This window comes from Lepisma saccharinum, chromosome 8 (assembly GCF_977018435.1).
Source record: "Lepisma saccharinum chromosome 8, izLepSacc3.1, whole genome shotgun sequence".
In the NCBI taxonomy this organism is placed as follows: Eukaryota; Metazoa; Arthropoda; class Insecta; order Zygentoma; family Lepismatidae; genus Lepisma; species Lepisma saccharinum.
In genome coordinates this window covers 44,230,519-44,240,102 of record NC_139236.1, presented here as the reverse complement: position 1 = coordinate 44,240,102, position 9,584 = coordinate 44,230,519, and the positions used below count along the sequence as shown (strand labels likewise).

Here is a 9,584-nt window from a genome sequence, read left to right as displayed (position 1 = left end):
CAAAAGTCTTCAAGCTGCAATATTGGGTGGTTTTAGTTTTATAATCATTGATGCAAGGCTACCAGACGTCCGATTCACCGATTTAGTCAGGACAGTACGTTATTTTCAATTCCTGTCCCGACTTTTTCGAACTGCAATCGTGATGCTAAAATGTCTCTTTATTATTGTTTTTTTTTTGTTAACTCACAATTAGACATGTTCTTTATTGTATGAATAATTCTAAGTACGCAACATAGAATTATGATGACTTTTTAATGGCACTCGCACTATTTGAACTATTTTGTAATTTCTGTCTGTCTGTCTGTCTCTCTCTCTGGTCTACGTCAATGACAGAAATGCAAGCAATATTCTTATTTATTTTTAACCCAATTAAAGGAAAGTGTAAGCATTTAAAAGAAATAAGAAAGATCATCACTGTTGCTCTTCCTTAGAAATTGTTATTCTTCGAGGAAGAAAAATTAGAAGGATTTAGTCCAGCACCTTAACACAGTGTCCCACGAGTCTCTCTTGACTAACACTGTCAAATGTGAAGTGATTTTATGAATAAAATTTTCCGCCTGTTTACGTATAACGTTGCACAGATTTGGTAGTTCGCACACGGTGTAATTATTTCGTGTTATCTTACGCAACAGCAAATACATTTCATAAGACTGTTCTGGACACAAGACTTGCATCAGTAAATAAGCATTTTGTCTGTTACAGTATCACAGGAAAAGAACATCGTCCTGTAATGTTCAAGCCTCTAGATATTTTCCATTAATAATGTCTAATCACAATAATAAGTTAGAAGAAATAACTCGCATTTTCACAACTACCAATATTCTCGTTTTTAATCACTTCGAAAATTATTTCTCGAAGATATCGGTTATACTACAAGAAAGCAAATCAAAATTAAAGTAAAAGTTCAATTACACGTATACCAAACGACATTTACAATATTGGAGGGACAGAATACTAAAAAAAATTGTTGTTTCATTCGAAGGTAAAGGCGTGGTGTAGTGGTTCTTCTACCTGGTTTAAGGAGCTAAAGCTTGTAGGGTAGTGGCTACCGTTCAGGATTGTCAATCTGATGGTCGTAGGTTCAAACCCTTCCGGTGGCAGAAAATTTTCGTAAGTTTTAGACATATCTCATTGTGTTCATTGTCCACGCCGTGTGAAACGGAATGATTCAGTTTGGAATTAACGATGGAGGGAGGGGAAATATTGAATTACAAAATCTCCATTTCAACGAACCGAGAAGTGGAGAAAAATTGAATAATTCTTATAAATATTAAAAATTACATTCAGTGGTGTAATCGCAGGTAAAATCAAAGATCTTACATGGAAGATTTTAATTTGCTCTGAACTCAGCCAAAAGGCATTTCGCACCAATCTAATATATTCTCCAGTACATTTCAAAATGTTATTGAATGTTTCATGTCGATAATTTGACCAATGAATCCATTCTTGACGCTCAGACGATATTTTCTGCAACTACCTCTTCTCTCCAGTTCCTTCTCCTTCTTATCTCCCCTCTTTACGTTCTGCTTTTTCTCATATCGCCTTCCCTACTTTTCTCGCATCTTATCTCCATCCCACTCTTCTCCACTCCTCTTATCTCCTTTCCTGTCTTAGATTTCCGACTCCACTGCACTATTCTCTCTTTTTTCGTTCTTCTCTTTTTCTCTCCTTTACTCTACTCTACACTTCCGTCTTCTCGTCTCCTCCTCTCCTCTCCTCTCGTTTTCCTCCTCTTTTCCCTTCTTTGTTCTTTTTTCCTCATCTCTCCTCGAATCTTTTTCCATTCTCCTCACTACATCTCCTCTCCTCGTCTATCCTATCTATCTTCTCTCCTCTACTTTTCCTCTTCTCCTTTCGCTTTCTCTTTCTCCTCTCTTTTGTAACCTTTCGTTTCCTCTCACCTTTTTTCCTTACTGTAGACTCATCAGCGATGAAATACTAGAAAACCTATTTTTTTCTTTCAGAAAGAAATTTTTCATTTGCGATATAATAGTGATATTTTTAATAATTTTATACAATAATACTTGTTTATATTTCTTTCGCGTATTTTATAATTATCTATTGTGCATGTGGCAACCCTGAAATTGAGCCTAACTCTGCACGCAACCCACCAACGGCTTGTGTAAATTGGGTTGCCTAGTTTAAAATGTCGTTGTCCTAAAACTTTTGAGAGACACTGTACCAAGTAATGACAATTTCAACTTTTTACAAACTGCCGCTTATTTTCTCTCTTATTGAAATAAAAGGTAAAGGTAAAGTGTTCCCCTGTGCATAGCACCACGCCATGAAGGCGTATAGGGGGTGTGGGGGTAACGCCCCACACTCTTATTGAAATATCTGTCTTTAATTCTCTTCGATAAAGCAGCCCATTAGGTGTGCCTAGGCACACCCGGCACACCCCGTAGCTGCGCCTATGCCTATAGGTACTTAGAACTGACAGGCAATAGTAGAGTTTACTAACCGGTAACATACAAATTTGCATACCTAACCCCCTCCCGGAAAGGAAATCACAAATACGACACTCATTGGGGGCATTTGCCCCCCAAAGCACGCTGGTTAGATATGCCGAAAATAATTGCGACAATGTATTTATACATACAATTCATACACACACAAGCACACAAGCACGCATGCACACACATGTGCAAGTGTATATATGTAAAGTACATGTGTTCGTTAAATTTATTGAATGATGTATGGAAATGTAAGCCTCTGATCCACTTTATTACTTACTGATATGTAAATAAATGAAAATGGTTGTGGTTCCACGTCAAGCAACACTAGATACGATGTAAATTACTATTGTTATAAGTTCACTTTATGCACAGAAAGGCTAATCGGGTCTGAACCTACAGTTTAAAGTGGGATCCGAACCAATATGTCCCGCCATCGAGTATCGAACCCTAGACCTCTTGATTACTAGGTGCCGATGTGATCACTGCACCATCGGTGAGGCAATTTAGTAACTATTATATTGTGTATTGTTTCCACGTGGGATAACAGAGTTTCAAACTAAAAGAACGCAAGTCTCTGTCTTCCCCATATTTCTTGAATTCATCTGAACAATTCTATATTTTTGTTATTTTGAGTTCATTTTTTTACTTATCTACATTAACTTCTACAGTGACGATGCAACCACACTTTTAGCATCCCTGGTTCCGTTCGCGCTTAGACCACGTCGCTCTAATTCATTTCGCGCTTACTGCGGTACTGAATTATGATTTCGCCCTTAATCCTTTCGCGTTTAAAGTTTTGTTAAGGAGTGTTGGGCAGCTGAAGGTTATCTGGGAAGGTCGCTCGAGAGCCTCGCTTTAAGACTGAGTCATCTGCCACTGGTGCTGCAGTGTGGTGGAAGGTTGGTCGTCATTACGTGAGAAAGTATCGTAGGAGGCGGAAAGCAAGAGTTGTCTGACGCTGCCAATACACGGTTCGGCACGGATAACAAACAAGGAAGGTGAGTCCAGCGGATTGTACTCTTTATCTATTTTTATTTTAAATTGCTTCTACGCCACTTTCAGTTAATCGCACTGACGTAAGCAGGATTTTATTTCTCAGGGGGCTGAAATTGTAAAGGTAGAAATTACATAGCTCAGTTCTGGGGAGGAAGGGGGGGGGAGCAGAATGCACAATGAAATATTTCATAATTACAATTTTTTGAGCTTTCGGTTATCACTTTGGGTTCGCCACTTATTTACTGATTTCAATTGAAAATTTAAATTTTCTCAAAATTCCTGGAAGGGCCTGTAGCCCCATCAGCTCCCCCACTGCGTACGTCAGCGGTTAATCGTGACGATGCGCTTAAATGATGATTGAGATGCAATTTGTGAAAGAATGAATTAATTACAATTTTTAGGTGCGTGTGCACACTTGGCTAATTTGCATCCTTCAGAATACAGGGAGAATTCTGGCATATGGCAGGTAAATACAGTATTTGCCTGTTTCTCCTATCTCCAAAAAATATTTTTCTCATATTTCGAAAAGAAAATTAGTTTTCGGTTTTTCGAAAAAAATCGCTTTTATTTTTCGTTTTCAAAAATATTACGTTCTCGAAAAAAATGTCGTGCCTTCTTTTTTGTTTTCGAAAAAAAGGATTTTTGATTATTGTCACAACCTACTTTCGCCTCGTATTTGTAAATAGGTAGAAGAAACTTCTAATACACGGAAATATGTAAAAATATACCGGTGGAGAGCTTAAAAAACAAAGACTTATGTTCAACATATTTTAGAAATATTCTGGTCTCATATGTATTCAATTTTAAATTCGGCCACTTTTCTCCCGGGCGGATATCAAACCTCACGTGGATGTCATAAGCATGATATTTTAATACTATTAAAACAATATTTTAAAATTGCCCCTTACCTCTAATACGTAATTAAATTAAGTGTAAATTCTGCACAACTACGTCACTACCGTTCCACAGCAAATTGTTGACTCACTAACCGTTAAAATAGCTGCAAGAGATTGAAATTTGTTACAACAATAGAAGCTTACACTACACCAGCTCTACCACTCTACACGTGTCCATTGTTGAGTTTCAATGAAATTGAATTTTATTATAAATTATTAGTTAGTGGTTATCAGAACGGTAATATAAATCCGTTCAGAATATTTTTACTTTTAATTATAAAGAGGACTGAATCTTGCTTATTACAGTGAAAATCGTTAATCCGAACCCCGATAAGACGGACTTCGCTTAATCCGGACAGAAAAACAAGCTTAATGCAAGGTTTTAAATGTGGCTAGAAGTCAACAAGGGAACTTCCCAAAGAAAAGGCAGTCAACCACTGATGAAATTTTGTTTCCAGCAGACTTTGTACTGTACTGTTTAGTGTATTTAGCCATATGCTCTTTAAAAACACCATAATAAACGTGTTTTGTTGCTATAAACGGAGTTTTAATGCACTTTCTTCTGTTCTTTTAGGTTATTTCAGTTGATCCGAATTTTCGTTAAACCGGTCAACTTATCCCCCCCATTAGTCCGGATTAACGAGGTTTTACTGTATTACGAAAAAGCCAGAAAACGTACGTTCTAAGTTAAATGAAAGAGAACATAGTTGCCAAATTCCTTATCCGTTGTCTGAATGCTGTTCCAAACGCACGGCCAAGAAATTAGGTGGGTGACAGAAGTTCGCGCCGTTGCCACGTCAGAGCACAACCTAGTGTGTTGGCAGGTTTAAGAGCAGTCCGACGTGTAGATATGGGACCCCATTTCTGGGGCCTGTAACGAACTTTCAATTCACACGATCTTCAGCTCTGTATCGAATGGGGCTCGAAAGTGCCCGGTTGACGATGCAGCGACTTTTGTCCCGCTCTCGCTTTTCATTTCGCATATGTGGCACCAGCGCAATTCTGCCCAGCCGCCTGTCTGAATTCATCACTGTGTCTATCCGAAATGGGTGCCACAAAATGGCTGTTCGTCCGGATGATTATCCGTTGTTCGTTTTACTAACCTTGGCCTAAATTCTGCCAAGTCAGACTCCCTCTCACCAAAGAGCAATCGAGGAGGTCATCTCTTTGCTGAAGGAGGAAGCATCACTGAATAGCCATTACATAATCCAACACACAATACCATTTCCGCCATCCGTAAATTGTATTTTATCTAGTGAAATCAACGTTGAGTAAAAAATGCTCCAAAAAATGCCTTCTGTTGAGGCATCATTCCTGATACTTTTCCCCGGTGGAGCCTACTTGCATTCAGTGATGGCACTACAGTAAGAACTACAGAACCACAAAATTAATTCTGAATATATTTTGTATTTAAATTTACTTGCATTATATTTCGCAACAAAAACAATGTAGTTAAGTATAAACAAATTCCTAGTTATAATCGATGATCCTCCCTAGGCCTGCATAAACCTTCGTGATCTGAGAACCATCGACTCCCTAACATTTACACGGCAAATTTTATCCTGCGCTTTAGGCTTTACGTATCGTCCATAAGGTTCCATTAGAGCTGCATGGTTTGCAGTTCAAAGAGCGTTCACTGCCTCAAAACATGACGTTCTAGGAGCTTAAGGCTTAATGTTGGCTTGAAATTAAATATACCAATGCCTTTCTCGTGAAATTCTAGCCAATTTTGATATGTTGCAAGAAAATTGACTCCAAAATGGCTGCCTATCGCCACCACCTTCCCCCATTTCAACCTAACATATAAGAATGTTTGAACTGGTGTTTCCAAACTTACGGACCACCCTATATAAAGAACTATAATATCTAGAAAGAAGGGAAATATAAAGAAGAAGAATATGAAAAGTGTGAAATTCTAACGCAGAAGCATGTTTTTCCGAATGTAAATTGTACATTGATGGATTGATTTGTTTTATTTTACTTCGCTTTTTGTGCCACTTTTGTCTAATTTGCGAAGATGAGGATGAGTGATGACATGATGAAATTGATGAAGGGACACACACAAACATCCATGCCCAGGCCGGGAGTCGAACCCGGGACCCCTGGCGTCGTAGCGCGATGTGCTAACCACTCCGACACGCAAAATGTATATTGAAATGCTATACTTCTAGTGAGAACTTCATCTTGATTATGTTTTTCATTGATATATTATTATCATATTATTGTACACACACACACACACACACACACACAATATACAATATGGAACATATAATTGTGGCTGTTACGTTTCAAATATTAGTTTTCATTTGAAAAATCCATTTTATATCAGGATATCAGCAATGGAAAACGTAATGAAATGCGCGCACACACTAACAATAACAACAAGAGTCAAAACAGTATTATTAACTCTTCACTTGATTGTTGTACGATATTTTGAAAATTTGTTTGGAGGGATGGATGCCTGGAGGATCATTTGTTGAATATTAGAGGGTTTGTAGTCGATAAAGAAGTGGCCTTTGTTCTAAAGATAACCTGAAAGCTTTTGCGTGAAAGAAGTTGTGGCATTCGCTCTTGGTGCGTGGAATCCGGTTACGTAAAAATGGCAAGAGGTCACTAGGAAAGAGTTGCCCATTGATGATTTTGAAAATAAATGTCAAAACTGAAACTTGACGGCGAAGAGATTGAGATTTTGTATTTGAAAATTAGATAGAATGCCATGTTTCGAAAGGTTGCAAGTGTCTGACATGTTACATTAAACGTGTGGAACATCTTGGTACATCTGCAGGGACATTTGTGCTTGAACAGCGTGCTTGAACAGTTCACCTAGGAGGGTCAAAAGCGTTAGCGCCCTCTTTGTCGATCCAGCTCTAATAAGCATAGAAACAAAGAAAGAAGTGAAGTTCGACCTTGGACTCATACCTATTCGCACTTCCATTTCCGATAATGGCTTCTCGTCATGTGTTCTTACGATACGTGTGACGTAAAGATGTACTTCGCCGGTGGTTGTTAATCACGTGTGAAATCACATGTCAACACGCCTACCATACGCGGAACTCTCACATCGAGGTATTCGGGAAAGAACCCTTCCGCGAATGTCGCTATTTGTGGCAAGTACTCCTGCGATATCAAAGATGGAGTTCATGACGTCATATCTATTTTAACTATTTCTCGTCGATTTTCTATCTCTTGGGTTAAACGCAGTGGCGCAACCACAGGGGGGGCATTGCTCCTCCAACCTTGGTCGGAAATGAGTTCTAGGTGGGCAAGGGGGGGCCAATATTGACGGCCAAGAGTACCTGCAGGAAGCAATTGCCGCCCAGAAACTTCAAATTTTATGCAAATAAAAATACTTTTCGTAAAATTTTCTTATCAAGTTCAGAACCATAGCTAGGGGACGGCGGGAGACGACCCTGCGCGTCGAACGATATAAATGAAAAAACTTGTAAAACTGATTGATTGATTTGTGTTCTTTTAAAGTCTACTTTATGCACAGAAAGGCTAATTGAGACTGAGCCTATAGCTTAGAGTGGGTTCCGAACCACTATGTGCCTCCACCGGGTATCGAACCCGGGACCCCTTGATTACAAGGAGACGATGTTACCACTACACCATCGGGGAGGCACAAAAGTTGTAAATGATATAATGCCATGGCGTTTCCTGAAATCATTTGCACCCTATTCAATTAACATTGATTTCACCCTCCAAAAAAGTTGGATCCCAAAATGTTCTTGCTCGCTTCGCTCGCAATTTGTATTGTTCGCTGTAATGCATTATAAAGCATCAGACAGAGAAATAAGAGTTGTCTTAATTGATTTTGTTTTAAATGCATGAACAATAGTTTTGAGGAAAGGGAGCGTGCATATTTGAGAGACAAATTATGTAATTTTTGCTGTTGGTTAAGTGTGAAATGGATGAATTGGTTGTGTAATGTATTTAAATAACTGTATATAATATTTATTAAAAAAACTTTGAATACGTACACAATTTAGTGCCACGTCACTCCACGTTGTATATATGTGAAACATATATCGTGCATGAAAGTCATGTTAATGTAAAAATTAATTATATTTGGAATGCATTTATTTAGCATTTTCTGTGTTTGAAAAATAGTTTATGTGCTCGTTTTCCGTTATTAATGTGAAATTGAACATGTTAAAAAAAATTCAAATCGTTTGTTCGACCAGAAATGCTTTAGCACAAAGTTCTACCCCCTTTTTGCGTAATTTACGAGGATAACGTCTTTGATACTACCACTACTAATAGTAATAATAATGTTGGTCATGGGTTCGAATTCCGGCTTGGGCATGGATGTTTGCGAGTATCTATTCATCATTCATCATGCCGTCACTCATCCCGATCTTCGCAAATTAGCCAAAAGTGGGACAAGAAGTGAAGTAAAATAAAGCAAATCAATAATAATAATAATGTTTTAATAACATTATTAGTAACACTATTATTATTAACATTATTATTGTTATTATTACTGGCACGTTTATCCTGGTACTTGCCCCCCCCCCAGACAAAAATTCGTGGTTGCGCCTCTGGTTAAACGTCACGACGAGAATGAATTATGAACAGGTGAAACAGATGATTGGAACCTAGGACCTCTGGCTTTGCAGCACGTGATGTTGACAGCTGCGTTAGGATCCACTAAGCAAAATTCATGGAAATATATTTTGAATTCAGAGCAATAGTACATTTTAGACTCTGCAAGGTGTAGCCTACTCAAATTACCGAACAGTATTCTGTTTCGACTCTGTAAACAGCCCGTTGAGGTTCAAATCCTACCAAGATCCAGGGTCTCCCCGATGGCGCAGTGGTACCGTCGTCGCCTTGTAATCGAGGGGTCCCGGGTTCGATACCCGGTGGAGGCACATAGTGGTTCGGATTCCACTTTAAACTGTAGGTCCAGTCCCGATAAGCCTTACTGTGCATAAAGTGGACTTAAAACATCAACTCAAAACCTACCAAGCTCCTTTTCTTTGGGTGACGCGTGGTCAGCGCATCGTGTCCCATCGCCGCTGCTTTCTGGCTTTAGGGACAGGAGCCCGTTGCTTTCAATAAGCTCTCTAATTTTCCTCGCCATACTGGATCAGCACCAAAATTTTGGAGTTCTCAACGGGACATATATTCAGGATAAAATCTAGTTGGTTTTTTTTTCGAGCGTTTGTAGTGTCGAAACGAGGCGTCATTAATAAATTAAAGATAAAACTTAATGGAGAAAATTAGTTTG

General features: G+C 38.7%; 1 protein-coding gene across 1 annotated transcript in view; it reads left to right on the top strand.

The window, feature by feature from the left end:
- The first annotated feature begins 3,329 nt into the window (after positions 1 to 3,329).
- LOC145991435 (lipopolysaccharide-induced tumor necrosis factor-alpha factor homolog) overlaps positions 3,330 to 9,584 on the top strand; it is a 33,374-nt gene continuing 27,119 nt past the window's right edge. Inside the window, exon 1 of the mRNA XM_083127439.1 lies at positions 3,330 to 3,454. The gene's annotated coding sequence lies outside the window, so the exon portion shown is untranslated. The remainder of the gene's footprint in view (positions 3,455 to 9,584) is intronic.